The 23170-nt window shown below is 42.0% G+C and overlaps 1 protein-coding gene across 6 annotated transcripts in view; it reads right to left on the reverse strand.

The window, feature by feature from the left end:
* Positions 1–23170, reverse strand: part of IQSEC1 (IQ motif and Sec7 domain ArfGEF 1) — a 421691-nt gene that overhangs the window by 263010 nt on the left and 135511 nt on the right. The window lies entirely within an intron of this gene.

Consider the following 23170-nt stretch of genomic DNA (forward strand, 5'->3'; position numbering starts at 1 on the left):
GACTGACAAAGAGGCAGATCAGGGGCAGAGCCAGCATGATTCAAACACAGCCCTGGCCAATCAGCCTCTCCTTATAGAGATGAATAGAATCAATGAATCTCGATGAGGAAAGTTCAGTGTCTGCATGCAGAGGTAGGAGATACTGAATGTTTTGATGCATTTTAGGCAGCCATGACCCAGGAAGGATCTCTAACAGCCATCTGAGGAGTGGCCAGTGAAGTTATCATTAGGCTATAATGTAAATACTGCATTTTCTCTGAAAAGACCGTTGTGGCGAAACCGACCTCGCCACGTGTCCTTGGAGGGGGCTGATTGCCCGCCTCTTGCCTTTGGACTATGGACCAGACTTTATGGGAATGTGATACCCCAGATAGCCATACCATGGAGCCTATTCATATAATGAAAGACTATGGGAAAGACTTTAGCTCCATGGCAATTGTACTGTGTGAGTAGGATCTGCGCGCTATTCGGTAGTTTTGTGCGTGCCGATCCCAGCTATCTGGGGATAGGTGAAATGTCTGTGTGTTATGTGTAAATGTATTTTTATGTGTTATGTATTTTAAAGTGTTTTATGTCGTTTTGCAACCATGTGGTTAATGGAGTCTGCCTTTAGTCCTGGGTAATTGGATTACTTCTCCAATTAACTCCAGGGCAGAAGGGAGGAAACCAGGGTGCATTGTGGGGATGTTTTTCTGCCAGCCAGAAAGGAACAAAAGATACTTTTAGTAACTTTTGAACCCCTGGTCGGATTCATGCAATTTTTTAATATGTTGTTCCCCTGAATGGATTGATTGTGGATATGTATTTTTATGTGAATGTGATGTATGGTTTTAAAGTTATGAAAGTTGTGTAAAAGTATATTTTACACTGTATGCATAATGGGATTATGTGTCACACTAAGGGGAGGGGATGTGTGGGAGGTAACATCTATGTCATTGGTTCTTTTATGCCTCCCCCTGGGTGTGGCCTGTATGTGTGAGTTGGAAATAAAAGCCAGGCTGGATGAGCCAGTCCAGAGTTCCTGTTTTACCCTCAAAGTGATGTGTCGTCTCATTATTGGGGGAAGGATTTATTGCATGCTGTTCCAGTTGACTGCTAGGAGTACAAGCCTATTCGTATGGTTCCTATTCAATGGTCTACAGCATTCATATGCTTGGGAGAATTTAAAGGTTTCTCGGATTCGGTGATTGTGGTGTCTGCCAGAGTGCTTGGAGTCCTCAGGAAGCACTAGGAGCATCCATTAACGGAGGTACCAAGTCGGGGTGCCTGGTGATCCGTTACAACCGTGTTTACAGCAAAAAGCCTGAAGGTAATGATTTTACTCACCAGAACAAATTCAATAAGCTGTAGTTGTTCTGGTGACTATAGTGTCCCTTTAAATCAAAACCAACAAATTTGTAAATCCTGTCGAATTTGCTTAGTGCAGATACAGAAGTTACTTACATTGTCCAAGTATTTATTTTGAATACTTGTGATATTCATTTTATTGGTTTATTCTACGCAATATATTATTGCATACCAATATAGTGAAATTTAGTTATTTGTACCTCGTTTACATATTGTCAGTTTGCAATTCCAAGCTGAGAGAGTTAGTTGCTGAGTGGATTGGAAAATGTTAATTTGGTTTGCAACCACTTATGGAAATAGTTGGTTATTTATTAGAGATTGTCTATGCTTCTTTATTGCAGGAGATATTGTAATATGATACTCTGTCATATAATGGTGAAGAAAATATATTACATGTTAATGCAATGTGTTATATTGAGTTATTGCATTCCTTGGTCATAAATTATTTAGAGCCAATAACTACATTGATCAGTATCCTGATCATCATGGTTTACTATGAAAAAAAAAATGTTGAAGCAATTTTCTTTGTTACATGTTGTACGACCACTGATTATGTTAATATTGTATAGATTCTATTTGTCACAATTAGGGATGCACCAAAATATCGTCTGCCAAAATCTTCGTCCGGAAATGGGTCAAATTTGTCAAAATGTTAATTGACAAATTTGACCTATTTCCGGCCGAAGATTTTGGCATATATAATATATATATATTTTGAAGTGCATAGTTTAACAGACATGCTTGCATTAACAATTCAGATGATTATATATCACAATGAAACATAGTAATGATAACATGAAAAGTCAAGAATACTGCACAATGGGAGGGGGGGGGGGGACTTGAACACGATGGGACAGGGGAGAACACGATGGGACAGGGGAGGTGGAAAAGAACACTAGGGGACAGGAGAGAGGGGAAAGAATACTATGGGACAGGGGAGAGAGAAAGAAAACTATGGGACAGGGGAGGAGGGAAAGAAAACTATGGGACAGGGGAGGAGGGAAAGAAAACTATGGGACAGGGGAGGAGGGAAAGAAAACTATGGGACAGGGGAGGAGGGAGGAAAGAACACTATGGGACAGGGGAGGAGGGGGGGAAGAACACTAGAGGACGGAGAGGTGGGAAAGAACACTAGGGGACGGGGAGGTGGGAAAGAACACTAGGGGACGGGGAGGTGGGAAAGAACACTAGGGGACGGGGAGGTGGGAAAGAACACTAGGGGACGGGGAGGTGGGAAAGAACACTAGGGGACGGGGAGGTGGGAAAGAACACTAGGGGACGGGGAGGTGGGAAAGAAAACTAGGGGACGGGGAGGTGGGAAAGAAAACTAGGGGACGGGAAGGTGGGAAAGAAAACTAGGGGACGGGGACGGGGACGGGGGAAAGAAAACTAGGGGACAGGGGAGGGAGAAAAGAACACTATGAAGCGGGGGGGGAAGAACACTATGGGACGGGGGAAGAACTCTATAGGACGGGGTAGGGGGGGAGAAAAGAACACTATGGGACAGGAGAGGGGGGCAAAGAACACTATGGGACTGGGGAGGAGGGAGGAAAGAACACTAAAAAAAAGAGGGAGGGGAGAGGAACATTAAACAACCACTTTAGTGCCAGGGAAAAAAATCCTTAGGTCCCCCCCACCCTCATGGGCCCCCTCCCGCTGGGCTGAAGGGGTTAAAACCCCTTCAGCCACTTACATTTATCCAGCGCCGGGCTCCCTCTGCACTGTTGACCTCTCCTCCCCCTCAGACGTCGGCTCCCAAGTGGAGCCGAATGTGTATGCGTGGCCAGAGCTGCGCACGCATTAAAAACAATGCTTTCCTATGGACGTCAGCATCTTCTCACTGTGATTTTAACAGTGAGAATTGCGGAAGTGGCCTCTAGTGGCTGTCAGTGAGACCGCCACTAGAGGCTGAATTAACCCTGCAGTGTAAACATAGCAGTTCCTCTGAAACTAGGGGGACCTGGCACCCAGACCACTTCATTGAGCTGAAGTGCTCTGGGTGCCTATAGTGGTCCTAGGGTGACCACTAACCGAGAAGGGAGAAGATAAGTTTTTCATATTAGATTAATTAAACTCATTAAAAGTCTAATATTAATAGAATTATAGGAAAGAAAAAAAAACTTTTTTTTTTTTTTTAAATCATTTTGGGGGAAAAAGTCATTTTCGATTTTTGGCCAAGGGCATCCCGACTTTTCGGTTCGGTGCATCCCTAGTCACAATAAATTATATTTTTACGTCATATAGTTATTATATGCTATGTTGTATTGTATTATAAATTAGGTTGAACTACAAGAATTGTGGATCAGAGATAAAATAGTTGGTATCTTTTCAAAACAAAATTGTGGGTGAGGTCCTATATTAATAAAATGTATTATTCATAATAATATTTTAATATTAATAAAATTATATATTTTTTTCATAATTTGCTTAAAATATTTTTACATTTTCACAAATTATATTTTGTCCCACAATTATCCCTGCAACAGAAAACATTAAACAGACAGACAATGTTTCCTCAGAAGGACATCAAGAAGAAAACCACTGAAGAAAAAAAACAAAAAAACATTGTTGCACACCTGAAGTTTGACAAAGACCAGCTTTACATTCCACGCTACTGGACAAATATTTTGTGGACTGATGAAACTTAAGTTGTTTAGTGGAGTTGTTTGGGAAAAATATGAAACACTATGTATGGTGTAAAAAAAGGCACCGCATGCCAACTTGAAAACATCATCCAGAAAGTTAAATACAATGAAGAGGCATCATGATTTGGGGTTGATTTGGGGTCTAGATGACTTTCCATCAGCAAGGGGAAAATGTATTCACAAGTGTATCAAGATATCCTGCAGGACAAAATTAGGTTGGCTGTGCTGAAGCTCAATAGAATTTGCGTGATGCAGCAGAACAATAATCCTAAACATCAAAGTAAATCCATGACAGAATGGCTTAAAAAAAAAAAAAAAAACATTTAACCTTAACGTTGTACAGGTATCAACTGCAGCTACCGGAAACGTTTGGTTATTGCTGCCAAAAGTGGATCAACTAACTTTTGAATCCAAGGGTTTGCATACTTTTTTCTCAGTATTGTAAATGTTTAATGGGATGTGTTCAATAAAGACTTGAAAGGTAACATTTGTTTCTATGTTGTTGGTTTAGGCATATTATTTTGTTTATACTTGTGAGTTTGACGAAGATGAGATGACATTTTATGACCAATTCATACAGAAAACCAATCAATTCCAAGGATTTACATACATTTCTTGCCATAGTATATACCAAATACATTCTTAAATGTGCTACAGTACATCTGTACACAAGTGAAGATGCATTTTGCCATCCTCACCCCCTGCGAATGATGAACGAGTACATTTACACAGAAGCTCTATATCCAAACACAAAGGTTATTGTTTTGGAGTTTCTTGAAAATCTTCCATGCCATACAATACTGTGAATTGTATTGCTTTGGAACTCTTGGTTTTCCTCATTTACATTGCTCATTGAGATTTGTTTTTGTTATGAACAACAACTATGGGATCAAATTTGACAAGCGTTTAGGAGTGTTTCGTAGAGAACCATAAGAAAAAAAAAATTAAAACAAAGACCCAGTAATGTGCAAAGTACTTTATCATAAAGACATCCACATCTATAAAACAAAGAGTTATGTGAATTTTGTATGTCAGTATCAGAGTTCCACTGCAATAAACCTCACAACTGCTGGTGACTTTTCTCTGGTGTCTACGTTGGTGAGATAGCACAGGACAAAAATGGGACACTGGCAGGAAAAGGTATTGTGAATTAGTTTGGAGGTTGCTTGTGAGATTATGTGTTGAAAGGGCTGTTTGTGGTGTAATGTGTGTAAATGGATCTGTATATTTCATGTTTGAGGTATAGTGTGTGTGTCTAGGAGCTGTAGAAATACTGTGTGTATCACAAAATGAACCTGACAGCCAGGAGGGCTTTAGCACAGGTTTGGCTTCAGAGGGTGACTCCTCCCCTCGCTGCAGTGATACAAAAAAAATCAAAGACGCATACCTTATGGATAAATTAACCGTTCAGGTCCGAGGGACAATAAAGACGTTTGAAAAAGTTTGGGGCCCTTGGATGAACAGTGATGCAGGTGGTTAAGAGACAGGCGGGGTGGGCTCAGTCCCCCACAAGTACCGCTCATCATACTCTCGACCATCAAAAGAAGCTGGAGTCACCCTCTATCCCCGTATGGGGGACTTTAAGGATCCCTCCAGGGGATATCCACGGGATAAATCGCCCAAGAGCTTAAGATAAACCTCGCCCATTCCATGTTATTACCTGTCCCCCGAACCCTGATATCCTTTATTCCCCTATCCAACTTTAATTCTCTTTTTTTCTTTTCTTTTCTGACTAATAATATTACTTCAATCTATCCTTCAGGTGGTGCCTAACATCTAATGAGATGGGACTTCTTATACGATGGGGACTGCGGTCCAAAGGGTTACAAAACCTAGGCACCGAACCTACTTGTTCCTTTCTACTTGTTAAGGTTGTTGTATTCTGTTTTATTCCAATTGAAAACCCTGACGAGACACCAGCAACCTCAAGACTTGAATAATTAGCCCACTGTTGATACTGCTGATGATGTTCAAACTATTACTTTTATATTTGTGTATAATGTCACTGTGAACAGATAACTGTGTTCCTGTACATAACTTTGTCAATATGCTTCTGTTTATTTATGCAGGACACCATACATAAAAGATTTAAAAAGAAAAAAGAAAATAAATACTGCTTGTATGTATAGATGTTAGTGATTGTGTATAGGGGATGTAGTCATATGCAGCCCCAGATAAAGGCGCAACATTCTAGCACCGGGAAAAAAAAAATTGTTATTGTTTTAGTTCTGCATGACATTTTAACTGTGAATGTCATAATACTGTTAGCTTTTACTACAGGAAAATACACATATTTGTATTCAGCAATGCCTTATGTGTAAGTACCCTCTATATACAGGTTTTATGGTGTTTTGGGAAGTCACAGGGTCAAATATAACATGTTATATTTTTCAGTTTTTGCACGTTGAAAATCACCAGTTACGTTGCCTTCGAGACCATATGGTAGCCCAGGAATATGAATTACACCCATGATGGCGTACCATTTGCAATAGTAGACGACCCAAGGTATTGCAAATTACGTATGACAAGTCTTTTTTAGTAGCCACTTAGTCACAAACACTGGCCAAAGTTAGTGTTAATATTTGTGTGTGAGAAAAATGCAAAATAACAAAAACAATTTGAACACCAATTTTGGCCAGTGTTTGTGACTAAGTGGCTGCAAACAAAAGACTGGACATACCCCATTTGCAATACCTTGGGTTGTCTACTTTTGCAAATGGTATGCCATCATGGGGGTAATTCTCATTCCAGGGCTACCATACAGTCTCAAAGGCACCATAACCAGCCGGGCGAATTTCAATGTGAAAAAACTGAAACACAAGCCTTATATTTGACTCTCTAACTTTTGAAAACACTATAAAATATGTACATGAGGGGTACGGTTATACTCCGGAAACTTAGCTGAACACAAATATTAGAGTTTCAAAACCGTAAAACGTATCACAACAATATCATAAATGTAAGTGCCGTTTATGTGCAAAAAATGCAAAAAAAAACAGCATTTTTACTGATGATATCATCGTTGTAATACATTTTACTGTTTTGAAACACTAAAATGTGTGTTCAGCGACGTCTCCCGAGTAAGACACTAACCCCCCATGTACAGGTTTTATGGTGTATTAGAAAGTTACAGGGTTAAATATAGTGCTAGCAAATTACATTCTCTGGACTTTCTGCCTGGGTTATAAGGCAGGTCCCGCAAATTTTAATTAATAAAAAATAGTACATGAATGTATACGTGTATATATATTACACAAGATCCAGCGCACTCACCTATCCACTAAACAGCAAGTTCAATGTTGACAGATTTTATTATTATTTTTTTTTGTTTTTTAAACACCTAATCTAGGCAAAAATAATGGGTGTTTAGTTACATTATATGATCATACGTTGCATAAGCCTGCCACAACGTCAATGTACTCCATCTTTGGCAGGTCCTACTCTAACAGCCTAATGTCTGCTCTTATGAGATTAACTCACTTACTTGGGGAAAAAAAATCAATCTGGGGCTCTCTGCAGTACAAGGCTAAATAGGGCCTTGGGATGAGGCACCTGTGACAGGGAGGGGTGCAAAACCAAGGAGTTGGCTAGACTTCAAAATTATATATATATATATATATATATATATATATATATATATATATATATAAACTTTTATACTTTGCATAATTCCTAGAATTTTATAAAGGAACTCTCCAAATACTAACTGCATTTGTTATGTGTACGTGATATTTTAATATGTTATCATTTTCCTTTCCTTGTATCTTTTTGCACAATTGATGAAATGGTAGCAAAGTAATTTATCGATATTTCACCTCTACTTAGATTTAAGGTCTTATATAAATATACTTTTCTGATAAGGGATTCTCCTACACTTTGGTCCCTGTCTTTGGGACTTTCTTTTTGTTTAATATATACCAAGGGTTAGGCCCTTTTTTGGAGAATTTATCCCTCTACGAGACCTTTTTCGTTTTAATTTTGCTATATATGGAATGTAGCTTGTGTGTGTATGTGTAAGAGACTATGTGTGCTGGTGATGCAGTGTGTGTGCTGAGGATGTAGTCTGTATGTAGGGATGCAGTATGTATGTGTAGGGGATGTAGTATGAGTGGGAAGGGGGTGAGATAGCACTTGAATATTTGTGTAAAAAAGAAAAAACAAAGTCACTAAGTCCAAAATAAATTCGGACTGCAACAAAGTGGTCAGTGTGGGTGGAACGAGAATCACCCTGGGCTTGAACCCTTATGTAAATACAATTAGTACAGGAAAGGAATACCCAAATATAGGTGAAGGATCCCTGGCTGGTATCAAAATAGGAAATAATGAGAAGTTAATGTATATGCAAAAAAGAGGTAGGATAAGCATATGTATGCTCCAGCAAGGCTGACCAGGGACAAAGTATCCTCAAGAGTATTCAGGTAATATATAACTGTAGGTACAGAGAGAAAAGAGGGCGTCAAGGGCATAGTTAACTAAACAGTCGAATTATGCTTTCCACTAAAAGAAAAAATTCGCCCAGAAAAGGGTAAAGGACAAGTGGGATAGTGAATAAGGATAGGCTTAGGAGTTCTACACAAGAAATAGAGAGTGGTTGCACCTCTTATAATAAAGTCTCCTTTCTATCCACTCACTAAACCTACTATAAAGGCTCCTAGTGTACACCCAGCAAGGTATTAATGCCGGTGGGGTAAAGCAAAAAGTTATATCTATATAACTGCTACAGTACCTATGCAACATCTTAATGGGTGTTCTATCTTCTCCTACAGTGAGGCAAGGCTACTGTCTGTCAACTACAGCACCTACAGATCCTAGAAAACACCTTCATGGGTGTTCTATGCTAAAAGCTAATACCAGCTAAGGAGACAATCCTTCCCTATGAGTCCTACCAAGACTAGAGAGTAACGTAAAATTATAAAATCATTAGGTGAGAGTAGAGTGTATAGTGCTCAGAAGTGCTCAAATCATATACCAAAATAAATAAACCCGACACACGTTTCAGTGCTAACAATGGCCTCTTCGTCAGGGGATAACCAAATCTCTGTAGACAGTTATGCTTTTAAAGGTCCGGGAGCCAATCAGTGATCCTTCGTCTCCACCCAAGTCACATGTACTAGTTAGAGCCAAATTAATCACTGAGCGAGGGAAGGGGGGCGGAGCTGACATTCCATTCATTTTCAAAGAACCGCCCATTTCCAACTTGCTCCTATTGGCATTAGTCTGTATGGGGTGTGTTGTGTAGAATATTATCACTTTATCTATTGTCATGCTTACGTGTCCCCATGTGGATATATGTCATCGTGGGTGGGGGAGGGGGCGTGGCTATATCACCATCTTATCATATTCCTACATTATTGCATCTGAATAGTGCCTATAGTCACTCCAGAGGGAGGGGGTGGGACTTAACCATCCTTATCGTTTTATCGGCAAAGATGATGTGATACATATTATTCCTCCTATTACGTACAAGGTACTTGACGTGATAGCGATCAGACTGTGCCTTCACCCCAACATTCTAATTAAAATGAAAATTCATGTTTCTAGAAGCTACTTGTGGTCTGTGAGTCAGATAGCCATATCAATCCTATTGCTACTCTGAAGGAGACATAATAAAGAAACCACTGTCCCACGATGCTGGGCTCAGGGGTTCTATTAGTTAACTGGAAATGTCATGCATGGTATCTTGGATGGGTTATAATGTTGGTAAATGGGGGGGCGGAGCTAAGTGACTGACGAGTGATTTATCCTCCTCTAAAGGTCGGAATCACCCCAGAACGACCACAAAGCCTAAACGCATCCAATGGGGAAGAAAAATAAAAAACTCAAACCTGAGAAGCCCACGTCGGGCATGAATATTGACGAGATGTGGCGGCAGGCCCGAGGAGCCACTGGTTCAAACATGGCGTCCCTACATGGCGGATGCTCGGATTTCTATGCCGAGACGTTGGAAGAAGACGGGGGGGGGAGCACATCCCGGTATGCCGGACCTCGCCACCAGCGAGGACACAACAGTTGCCGGCCACGGCTCCCAGGCCACGGCTCTCACACTCTCAGCGCGCTGTATACAAGAGGCACCGGCAATACTGAGACAGCTGGACCTACCCACGGACTCACTACTAATGCCGGCGGAAAGACCCAAGAACCCACCGACCCGGGACTCAGCCAGGGCAGCGGAATTTGTGCCCAGACAACCGACCGGAGAACTTGCAAGTGAGGCCAACACGTGAGAAACTGAAATGACTATCCTTCAAAAACCTGTTTAACCACCAACTGGCTCGAATAGACTGGCTACCCATGACCTACGCTAACTCTTGGCCTCAAAGGGACACCGGTTGCCCCAAGTCACTCAGCTATCACGCATGCACATGGACCAACGAGAACACTATTGTAGGAGGGCAAGGTTCTCACTGACCTCTGATTGCTTGTTACCAGTTTACGTTGTATTTCATTATTTTTAATAGTCCACGTTTAGTCCCCATATGAACACTTATCTACCCGAGAGTACCTCACCGGTTAGCAAGACCACTCTTCTCAATTGCCTACATAGGCACCTTAAAACTCCTAGGGGTTAACTAGGCAACAGGTCTCTCCATGTTGGAGCACGACCCCCTATACACAGTGGTTATTCTAAGCCATGTTTACATGCTCTAGCTAGCTTAAGTTCTCTCTGTTTCTTGTCAATAGTTACTCACTCACTACTTTAGCTGACATTAAGCCTCCGTGCCACGCACCACTATAACTAGACCGTAACTTTTATATATCACCTAAATTAGCAACCATAGTTAACATGCGAAAAACCCCTTACTCTACTAAGCCTAACGATGTTGCAGCAAGCATACCCACTCATGTTGACCATTAGAAAACGACACTAGGTTTAACTAACATGTCTAATGCTTTCCACGCCCACATGTAGTTAGGGAACAACAGGTCAGCATATTGCTACATAATCAGTAATTAAATAGTTTAACCACACTAGCTTGATCTACGAATCAGCATTTTGTTATATTATTTATAGTGTGGTTACAAGCGCTGCCTCAGTGGTGTTGTTTTAATAAGGTCTTAATACTCTCACATCATAATTACATATGCGGGAATCCACACGGTTGAACTAATGATTTTAATGATTTCAAAATGTGCCTGTCTGTAAAGTTGTTAGCTGCAACGAAAAACAAAAATGTACCTGACAATCTATTGCCACCACCTCTACTGCATTTTTCCGTTGATGTACCTCAATGTCACAAATGACTCTTACTTGTTTGTTTTCTCCAGTGTATAGCCTCATTTGACTATTCATTCTCAAAGTTTATTATGTTTCCTATGTTTAATGTGTACAGGTGTAAGGGCACCCTCCAACACCAGAGAATAAGCAATAGACCTCCCCTCTCACAGGCTAGCTAAGGGTCACAAGCACGACTCTATATGGAAATATGGTAATGTTCAGAAGCCGCACTCTAGCCTCCCTTAACTTGTTTTAACCCATGTTTAACAATATATTAGCACCTACACATTCCACAAGTATGTAGGTTTAGATGTTAAAGTGTATTTTATAAACAATGCAGCGAACTAGACCTGTAACGTGTGCCACTGGCTGACACTCTCTGTTGCCAATCGACTAACCATATATGTGTGTCAATAACTACTCTGTTTTTTCTTTATGCTAGTTATCTTAGCTAAATCTCACTCTGTTGGTACAACAGTTTAGTTAAGTGTGCAAATTATACAAAAAATTTGCAAATTATCACGCCACTGTTTAATCTATGTAAATCTTGAGATACGCTGTTGTGGCATCTGTTGATATGTCTGTAACCTCCCGCACGACAAAAATAAAGAATTTAAAAAATAATGTTGGTAATTATAAGAGATGCAGAGTCAGTTATTAACACAATAAGATGAAGACACCATAATAATTAGTGCTTCAGGTTATAGTGTGCTGATTGGGATGGTAATCCTATTTATAATTATAAAGTCTCCAGACATTCTCAATAAAAAAAAAAAAGGACATAGAAAAGGTGAGTATAATATTTACAGTGAATTAGTATGCCTCGATATAGAGGCCTCTATGTCTCTTGTTGTTCTAACAGATGTTCCAATATTTGTCGTTTAAATTTGCAAAATGTTTTGCCTACATACATCGGGTTGTCTTGGCATGTAATAAGATATGCTGCACTTTTGGTACTGCAATGGAAAAATGAATGTGGTTTGAACTTTTCAGTAGGAGTACTGTTTTCAAAGCATTTAGAATCTTTACATATGAAGTCGCAGGCTTTGCAACGTCCACATTTGTAGATACCTATAGTGGTGAGTTTTGGGAATGACGATGTACACCAGGAGTTCCTTAAGATTTTTCCCCCTCCTCGCTGTCATTCAGGCACTAGGTGAGTTACATCCTTCATGTTCATCCTGTTTGAGGAGTGGCCAGAACCTATTCATGATGGCTTTGACTTGGTCCCAACCTGCATCAAACGTGGCTATACATCTCAGTTGTTTTAGGTCTGGGTAAGCGTAATTTGTGGGGGAATTCTTTTCTTTCCTGATGAGGCCTTGTCTCTCTGTTAATAAGGCCCTGTGGTAGGCTTTCTTCAAAACACTTGTTTGGGTAGCCTTTTGATCTTAACATGGAGTGTAACTCCTTTGCTCGATTTTGGAAGTCCTCAAGATCGTAGGTATTGACCTGTGGGAATACCCCTTTTTTGTTGGGCTGGGTGTCAACTATCCCAGTTCAGTAAACGGTTTGTTGTCGTGCTCTTTATAAACAGGTCGGTTTTTATTTTTCCATTACACTAGGAGTTTTGTCCAGGAAATTGAGAGAGGGATTCCCCACCTCTGCAGTAAACCTTAAAGGACCACTCTAGGCACCCAGACCACTTCAGCTTAATGAAGTGGTCTGGGTGCCAGGTCCTTCTAGGTTTAACCCATTTTTTCATAAACATAGCAGTTTCAGAGAAACTGCTATGTTTGTGAATGGGTTAAGCCTTCCCCTATTTCCTCTAGTGGCTGTCTCATTGACAGCCGCTAGAGGCGCTTGCGTGATTCTCACTGTGAAAATCACAGTGAGAGCACGCAAGCGTCCATAGGAAAGCATTATGAATGCTTTCCTATGTGACCGGCTGAATGCGCGCGCAGCTCTTGCCGCGCGTGCGCATTCAGCCGACGGGGAGGAGAAGAGGAGGATCGGAGGAGGAGAGCTCTCCGCCCACCGCTGGAAAAAGGTAAGTTTTAACCCCTTTCCCCTTTCCAGAGCCGGGAAAAAGTTCGATAATGAAATAACAGTGTTTCTCACGATGTGGTCTCATCTTCATAAGAAAATATTTCACTTTCTTTAGGCCTATTTTTTCTCTCAGTGGAAGATATCATTTGACTCCTTAGTTAACTATTCCCCTGAGGCACTCTTTTCTCTCTGTATCTACAGTTATACACCACCTGAATTGCTCTGAGGAATTTAAGCATTTAGAGGTAGTACATTGTTAAGGCACCACCCAGGGGTAACTGTAACTCACCTCCAGAGACGATTGCTCTTGCTCCTGAGCTTGGTCACTATGGACACTAATGTATCTTTTTATGTTTTATTTCAATAAAGTTTACTTGTTATTTTGGATACTTTATCCCTGGTCAGCATACATGCTTATCCTGCCAAGCTTTTGTATATACATTAGTTAGCTTCTCATTATTTCCTATTTTGATACCAGCCAGAGATCCCTCACCTACCCTCACTTTTTTGGGGGGGGGGATTCATTTCCCTTACCACATGCATATTTGTTTACTATATGTGACATTGTTATAAATAAAATAATTATTTTTTATTATTTAAAAAGATTTAATCTCTCTCTCTCTCTCTCTTGTTCCGTTCGGAACGGGAGGAGAGACAAGCCGATTCTTAGCAGTCTACGGTGTAGGTGTATATTACCAGGTGCAAACCTCATGCACTGTTCTTGCAAGCTCCAAACTGGTAGCATCATATGCTCTGAACTGCCCAGAGCAGAATGTGCAGACCTGAGGCTCTATGGCCCCTATAGTAGGTGTACTGGATTGGTGAGGGAGATATTTTATCTCCCCACTGGCCCATAAAAGCACCCTTTCTGCAAGGCATCATTTTGCGCCGCCCCAACTAAAGCATCCTAAGACATCCGCCTGTGCCACCGTAAGGTAGTTCCAGATATGTATATCAGCAGATATTGCAATCAAACAGCAAGCAAAAAACTAAAACCACTGTACCATTGTTGCAGAGCAGGCAGACTAGTTGTTTTCAAAATAACAGATTTAAACATTTAGCTAAATTTAAAATGTGTACTGTCATTGATTTCTTATACGCTACCATGGCAGAGGTTGTCTGATGGAGCAGGGAGGTAGGAGGGTTACCTGATAAGGGGGCTATAATGGAGTGGATTTTCTGCCAAAAAGGCCATATCATAGGGCTTAACAAATCCTAGGTCACCACGGCGACTTAAGAATTTTGTCTGTGCAGCTCTCTGCGCACAGGGAGGAAGTGTAATTACTTCCCCCTGGTAGCGCAGGAAAAATGCAAGCTGGCAGGGCACCGGGTAAAGACGGCTCTGCTCGCCGCCTTCCTCCAGTCCCTAATCCACAGAGTTGACTGGCCACCCGTTCCCCTGCGTTACCTCAGCGACAGGAGGAAGTAATTACAGTTCCCGTCACTTTCTCCAGGCGCACATAGAGCTGTACGGAAATACAGGAGGAGGAGGATGGGGAGTCTGGACCAGCAGCAGCCCACTCACATCAACCGCAACCAAGTCCCTGTCACCTACTCCTGCAAAGTCCCACTGGACCCCAGGGCCAACGCCACACTCCTGAGCCCAAAAGGTAGGAAACAGTAGGGTGGCTAAAAATATGTATTTATTAATGTACGTTTTTATCTATGACAGTGTGTACATCTGTCATGAGTGTATGTCTGTACGTATGTGCATTTGTGCGTATCTATGAATCTTTGTATGTGTGTATCTATTTGAGTGTATGAAATAATAAAAACATATAAATATTTTGTGAGTGTGTGAGAGAATGGGTGTATGTCAATCAGTGTGTCTGTCAGTGCGTGTGTGTTTCTCAGTGAATGTGTATATTTAGGTCACAGACCCCCCTTCTGATCGTATGAGAATGGTGTTTTTTCCAACGCCAACCCGTCTCTATAGCGGAGATCATCAGTCTTGATTATTTCAGCAAATTCAATGCTTTCCCAGAGGAAAGCATTGGGAAGCTATTGAGCACGTGCTGCAAAATGTGGCACCAATCAGCATCTCCTCATATATATGCATAGAATCAATGCATCTCTATGGGGAATGTTCAGCACCTCTACACAGAGTGTGGAGACGTTGAATGTGGGTTAGAATACACTTTAGTGGTCATTTGAGTAACGGCCACTAGAGGTGATACTAAGCAGCAATGTAATTGTTCCTTTAATTGTATTTTTGGCGGTTGGAAAAAAAAAAAAAAAAACTGTCTCCAAACTTTTTTAGCTGGCTCCTAGATTCAAAGAAAATTTGTCAAGGCCTGTCATAGGGTATTGCCACCAGATATTTAAAGACGAGTTCTCCGTCTGATCACCTCAAGTAATGCCCTGAGGAAGACAGCATTTGCAGTGTCCTATACAAAATGGTAAAGAAGCTTTTATGCGGTTTCCTGAACTATTCTGGACAGTGAGCAGTGGTGTATCAAGTTGTAAATCTTCTTCCACTTCTGGGAAACAGGAAGCATTATCCCCAGTGTATCTTCCCAGTAAATGAATTTATTTCCTGCTATCGAAGGCTGTGTAAAAATGGAATACACCATGCTTTAAAGGGTATGGTCTCACACACAAGTTCTCAAAACAGGTAAAGACCTGGTAAAGTTGGTGCTGCTGATGAGTTCAAAAACTAGCAGGTGATAGCAACATTTTGTTATGAAGATCCATGTCTACCATCCCGTAAGGGTTTGCAAGCTAGTGAGTTCAATCCCATCCAAGAAATGTCTAACTTGGTGTAGAGCGGAAGAGGTTAGGGTTCTTAACCCCTTAAGGACACATGACATGTGTGACAGCCAATCTGCCATACCGAGGCTTGCGGCCTACACAAGGCTGAGTCAGGAGGGACGGCCGCTCTCCGGACGCAGAAGCAGGGCTCAGTGGCCCGGTGAAACACCTCCCCCCACCCCCCAGGACCGGCGGGGGTCATCCCGGTCCACACAAAGCAACCTCACACACTCTGCTAATAGCGGGCAGCAGATACCGCACAAATCTGAATGAGGACACTGACGCCCAAAATGGCGGATGTACCTTACCCACGAGGCAAGAGGTAGCAGCCAGCCGAACAAGACGGGTGCGCAACAATAGACCGCATGATACAACATCTCGACGAGATATTTACCCGTTTCTGGCGGCAAATACAAGGTACGAGCACAAGCCGCAGCTGGGGGAAAGACGAGCAAACAGAAGAGAACAAGCGAGGAGGTGTACAGGGCCCCATCAGGCACAACCACCCACCAAACACCCCAGCCGCAAGTACCTAGCCCACCCAGGCTGAGAGCAGGCAAGGCCTCACACCACAGACGCCCCATACAGAGGCAGAAACACAGACCTCCCAGAAGACAGACGTCCACCCAGAACCGCAGACGCCCCTCAGGGAAGAAGGACTTACACCCACTCCTGGGACCACAGACCCAGGGAGCAGCGATGCAAACCTTCCGGGAGGCCATGGACGAGAGACAAGCCGGGCGCAACCCACACCTTGAACTGCCATGGAAAAGCATCCAGGCGAACCCGAGAGCTTCCAGGGATGGTATGGCTCTGCTGAGCCGAGGCATTGGCTGACAGTGCCACATGTCAACGAGCAAGGTACCCATGTCCCCCTAAGGACTTGCTGCCATATTCCAGCCTGCCGGTACCAAGACAGACCATACTGTCACATAGTTAAATTTATCTTTGACCGATTCTCTGTTGCCTGCATTTATTTACTTGTATTCATTTATTTACTTTACTTATGTTTAATTACACTCCAGGCGCTCCATGGGTTAGACCCACCACTAGCCTGTTAATACACACATAGCAAGGTACTTAGACACAGCAAATACGACAAGCAAGTTTAGTTATCAGAAGCCCAGCAGGGTCTCCCCCTCATGAAACATTTCTTGTTAAAAGCTCACATACCCTACGAACTTAAAGCGACGCAGGGTTTAAACCCGCTACACCACTAATAGGCATAGTCCCCTTGACCTTACCAGTACCTAGGCCTCTACTCGAGCATGTAACCCTATATGACCAGGAGCACCTATTGCCTGAATAACCAACACTGTACCTACCAAGCTCCATGTCACTAGCTTGTTTAACATATAAAATTGTTCTTGCAACACATTTCTTCGTCAAGCATTATAATCCCAAAAATTGTGCAAGTTTTAACTGAATGCCATCTCATATGTAAGCTATGTATTAAGTCAACTGTTTGTGTCAACTGCTGTTGTGGCATGACATAACTGTTTGTACACACCTGCACAGCAAAAATAAAGAATTAAAAAAAAACAAAAAAACAGGTTTTGTTTTTACAGAAACGTATGCTTGCTAGACATCAACATCTCTTAAATGGACACTATAACCCAGGGCTTGACAAATTTGCTTGGAATCAAGGAGTCAGCTAGAAAAGGAGCCAGAGAAATTAATGCCAAAAATACAATTCTTACAGGGACACTGTAGTCACCAGAGCCACTACAGCTTAATGCAGTTGTTCTGAAGTCTATATTCTGTCCCTGAAAGCTTTTCAATGTAAACATTGACTTTTCAGACAAAAGGCAGTGCTTACATTGCTGCCTGGTAACACCTCTAGCGATAGTCACTCAGATGGCCTCTAGAGGTGCTTCCTGAGTCAGTGCTTTACAATGTGCAGCACCTACGTTAATGTTCCCTATAGAGATGCATTGATTCAATGCACCTCTATGAGAAGTTAAATTGGCGCAGTGGCATTTTGCCGTGCATGCGCATTAGTCTTCCAATTCTTTCCTATGGGGAAGCATTGGATTAGCTGAGATCGTCAAGATTGATAATCTCGGCCATGGAGGTGGGGCCAGCCGCAGCATCATCAGCACGACGTGGGGAAAAAAGGTGAGTAAAAAAACTCAGACATACAGACATACAAACACACACACTCACAGACATAGAAACACACACTCAAACACTCATAGACATAAACACAAACACACTCACAGACATACAGACAGACACAGACTCTCACACACTCACTCACAGAAATACAGACAGACAGACAGACATAGACTCACACACACAAACACACTCACACTTACTCACAAGTAATTACTTATTTAAATCCACCCAGGCTCCTTACTTCTGGAGAGCTGTAGTGAAAAGGCTTGCCCTGGAGTCCAGTGGGTCTGCTGTCATCTCACTACTCAGCTCTATCTCGTGCACTGTTTAGTGAGCCAGGGGCCGGAGTGATGTCATAACCCGGCTCCCGGCATCACTACAAGCCGCACAAGGGAGCAGAGCAGGGAGATTACAGCTCTCTCACCACGGCATTAAGTAATCCGTCTGCCTCCTTCTGCTTTCCAATACCCGGCTGCCCCCTCCGTCAGCCGCCTGCCTCCCTCTGCACTCCATTACCTGGCCGCCCCCTCCGTCAGCTCTTCATAGGCTGGCCGCCCCACTCCCTCTGTCAGCTGCTCGTCTCCCTCTCACAGCTCTCCATGAGCCAGTCTCCCTCCCTTACGTCTCAATGAACCGGCCGGCCGCCTCCCTCAGCCCTCCGTGATCCGACTGCCCGCCTCTGCTCTCAGGCAGCCGGTCACCTCGGGGGCTAAACAGGCTCACAAATCCCAGGTGCCAGGACAAATTTCCTGGTCGCCATGGCGAACTGGAGCCTGGAATTTGTCGAGCCCTGTTATAACCACCCAGACCGTTTAACTCTTAACAGGTGGGGGTTGGGAACCTTACACATTTGTATTCCAAACGCTATAGCATTCCGGTAATTAAGCTAGTGTGTCCCTTTAAATATAAACCCACAAGTTCTTTCCTTACCTTTTAATTACCGCAAACATGTGAGGAGATCTAGAGGGGACTACCTTACCTAACTGTTACTTCCAAAAGTATATGAATTAATAAATACAATAAATAATCTCTGGCTTAATGCATGCCTCCCAACAGACTTGGGTTAGATGGACAGTCCTGAATTTGGGGTCCTGGCTCACTCTCCTGTGTTTGTTCCTTGATGTCCCATACTTTGAGACACTAGGGAAATATCCTGAGAAACCTAAAACTTAAAAGGTTTTCAGTTAGCCTGGCATACACTGGCACAACACTTGAAATTGGATCCTGGCTAGCTGTCCTGGATTCATTCCTTGATGTCCATATTTTGGGACACTAGGGAAATATCCACAAAAAACTATTGAACAGTTTTTCAGTTAGCCTGGCATACACTGGCACAACTTCTTTTTAGGAAGACTTGTCCTACCTGTTGCAATCTACCCTTCCCCTAGATCTATATCTTCCTAGATCTATATTATTGCATACATAAAACAATACATATTTATATATATACACCGGTACACACATTAATTCAACATAACCAATCAATGACAAAGTATCTTCTGCCATATTTTCAGAAGTAAAAGTAATTGGCTGAGTATGCTTCATTCATTCCCCATAGCGGTATATGTATTTTTGTAATTTAAATATAATGCTGTATAGTGAAACGCAGGGTGCAATGTTTTCCACATATTGTTTATGGTGACAAGCTTTACATGTGTTATACGCAGGGTGCACAGGTTCATGCATGTACATATGACAGGTATGCCATGCAGGCTCCGATCTTACATTAACCCCTTAAGGACACATGACGTGTCTGACACGTCATGATTCCCTTTTATTCCAGAAGTTTGGTCCTTAAGGGGTTAAAGGACCACTCTAGTGCCAGTAAAACATACTCGTTTTCCTGGCACTAGAGTGCCCTGAGGGTGCCCCCACCCTCAGGGACCCACTCCCGCCGGGCTCTGGGGGGAGGAAGGGGTTAAACTTACCTCTTTCTCCAGCGCCGGGCGGGGAGCTTTCCTCCTCCTCTCCTTCTTCCTTGCGACGTCATCGGCTGAATGCGCATGCGCGGCAGGAGCCGCGCTCGCATTCAGCCGGTTGCATAGGAAAGCATTTACAATGCTTTCCTATGGACGCTGGCGTCTTTTCACAGTGAGAAGCACGCAAGCGCCTCTAGCGGCTGTCAATGAGACAGCCACTAGAGGTTTTGGAGGCTGGATTAACCCTCAGTATAAACATAGCAGTTTCTCTGAAACTGCTATGTTTATAAAAAAAAAAAAAAAGGGTTAATCATAGAGGGACCTGGCACCCAGACCACCTCATTAAGCTGAAGTGGTCTGGGTGCCTAGAGTGGTCCTTTAATAGGGTTTTTTGACAGTGTGAACTCAAATTTTAGGCCAGAACAGCAGAACCTTAAAAAAAGAATTCTTCATAATAGCTATATTTTTAGTACAGCTACATTGGTGACCAAAGTTAAAATCTAACAGTTTGTGCAATAGCGTTTGCACACTGTCACACGTTTTTTGCAAGATGTAATGTCAAGGTGTTACAGAAGATGCACAATTTTATGTATTGTGTTATACAGAGAAGACAATCTTATGAATAGTGTTACCAATCTCATCCATATAGATATTTATTTATTGCTGGTATTTATAAAGCGCCAACAGATTCTGCAGCGCTGTACAATTAGTGGAGAATGTACAATATATACAGACAAATACAAGAGGTAGGGAGAGCCCTGCCTGTAAGCTGATAACTAGACATTTGAGCTCTTTTATACAAAGTGCTTAGCTAGAGAGCCTGTGAGCTTACAATCTGAAGATATATTTGATAAAGTGTGAATTCAAAGTAAACATTTAACACTAATATAACCAAAGTAAAAGTATAGCTGAAAAATATTTTTTTTTTACAGTTTGACCTTAACCCCTTAACTCTTTAAGGACCAAACTTCTGGAATAAAAGGGAATCATGACATGTCACACATGTCGTGTGTCCTTAAGGGGTTAAGGACACATGACATGTGTGACATGTCATGATTCCCTTTTATTCAAGAAGCTTGGTCCTTAAGGGGTTAAATTTAAAATGTACTTTGAATTCTCACTTCAGTAGATAAACCTAATAGTGCTATACAGGATACAACCTAGAGCACAGTGCTACAAAGGGTGCAATATTACACGTAGATGTTAATTCACTAAACTCCCCAAGCTGTGATTATTGCTATGATAGAAAATATTCCCACATTTAAATGTGTTTGCAGTATCCCGTTTATAGTGTTATATACACAGTGGACATTCCCCAGATTACAGGGGCTCCCCAAACTCCCTTTTTGTGTTATACAGGAGACACTGACTCCTATATAGTGTTATACAGTGTGCTATTATAAACATTGTGCTCACCAGCTCAATTCAAGTTCCAGCAGAGACTGAGTCCTCTCTGAATGACACTGCAAACACCACATGGCTGCAAACAAGGTCACAGCCTCCCATCACCACAACGGGTGCCCATCCATCCAGCACCTTAGTTTGTGGCTCTGCTCAGATCCCGGATAAATGGCTGCTGCGATTAGGGCCAGAGAGGAGGGGAGAGGGAGGTGGGATGAGACAGGGAGGGACAGGGTTACAAACTCCCATTTGTTGGTCACTGGTTTTGTTTTCCAAGTGAAGTAACAGGAAGCAACAGAACAATCTGTGCTGAGGCAACAGATACATTTATACTTTGAGTGCACGTTATGCAGAAAAACACATGCCAGGATATCACAATATTTAAGCAGAAAGGTAGCTTTTGCTTGCTTCCCGGTATATTTTTTTTTCCAGGAAAAAGGGATCCAAGATAGGTTTCGAAAGTTGCACAGCCTGTTTGGAATGTCCGAACGGGCTTCAGTAGGTTTGCAGAGCAATTGGTTTTAGGAGCGCAGCACATACGCTATACTTCAGACAGTTCTGGAAATCTCCAAAGAAATATTTGTTACTGAGGGTGAATTACGTTCTAAACACATTTACCGTAGTTATACGTTGCAATGAAGTGAGTCATATCTTTGAGGAGCTCTGTTATTCATTCATACATACCACACATTTTTGTGTGTTTTGCTTCTAGGGAAATCTGATGCACATTACACGTAATTGAAATGTTACTTAATTCACTTACACACGACGTGCATTCCTGATTTGTTCCTGGTCGACTCTGTGATTCACCAATGCACACTACTGTAATATTTATTGTTGAGGATCTCTGTAAAATATCAATGCACACTGAATATACTACGCTCCAAAAAAAAAGAGGGACAGTGGCCTGAAATAAGAATAATTGGGACATACTAAAAGGAATGACAGTATGGAATGCCCATAGACTTTAACAAGGCAGTGGAATGCCCATAGCGACTAAAAGGAATATCCATAGAGAATAATGGAAGTAAAATATTTCAATTAGAGGCAAAACTATTAGACATATTAAGTAACTCTTTTGCAGGCTCACTCTCCAGGTTCAGTGTCAATTTTTTAAATTAAGTGGGATTATATATTTTTTCTATGGAATGACAAGGGTGAACGACTAAAGAGAATGCTCATAATGGGAATAATGTATAATGGGAAGCGACACATACACTAATTTTTAGGGTAATATGTGTTATGTAGCAAATTCTTCTTTACCACAGGTGTTCCCCAAGTACAGCAGCAGACTGGAAAATTAAAAGTAACTGGGATTATAGCTCTTTTTTATGGAATGACAGGTAAATTATAAATTACAGGTAAATGATAGGTAAATCCTCCGTTGCTCACCCAGTCTCCACTCCTTAGAAAATCATTTAAAAACCTACTTCTTCATAAAAGTGTATCAATTAAACTGTTAATAGCTCCCAACTGATTCCTCTCTTGCAACTGTCATTAGTCTAATACTATCCTTACCTTTTGTGCCACTTTACCCCACTCCCTCTAGCATGTACGCTCATTGAGCAGGGCCCTCAACCCCTCTGTTCCTGTGTGTCCAACTTGTCTGGTTACAACTACATGTCTGTTCGTCCACCCCCTGTAAAGCGCTGCGGAATTTGTTGGCGCTATATAAATAATAACATAATTATAATAATAGCATCCTCCTTAGACAACTTAGACTACAACACCTAACCCACTACTACATCCCGTAACCCTCCAATTGCAGCCCCTACACCATGCTA

Source organism: Pelobates fuscus, chromosome 7 (assembly GCF_036172605.1).
Source record: "Pelobates fuscus isolate aPelFus1 chromosome 7, aPelFus1.pri, whole genome shotgun sequence".
NCBI classification, from domain to species: Eukaryota; Metazoa; Chordata; class Amphibia; order Anura; family Pelobatidae; genus Pelobates; species Pelobates fuscus.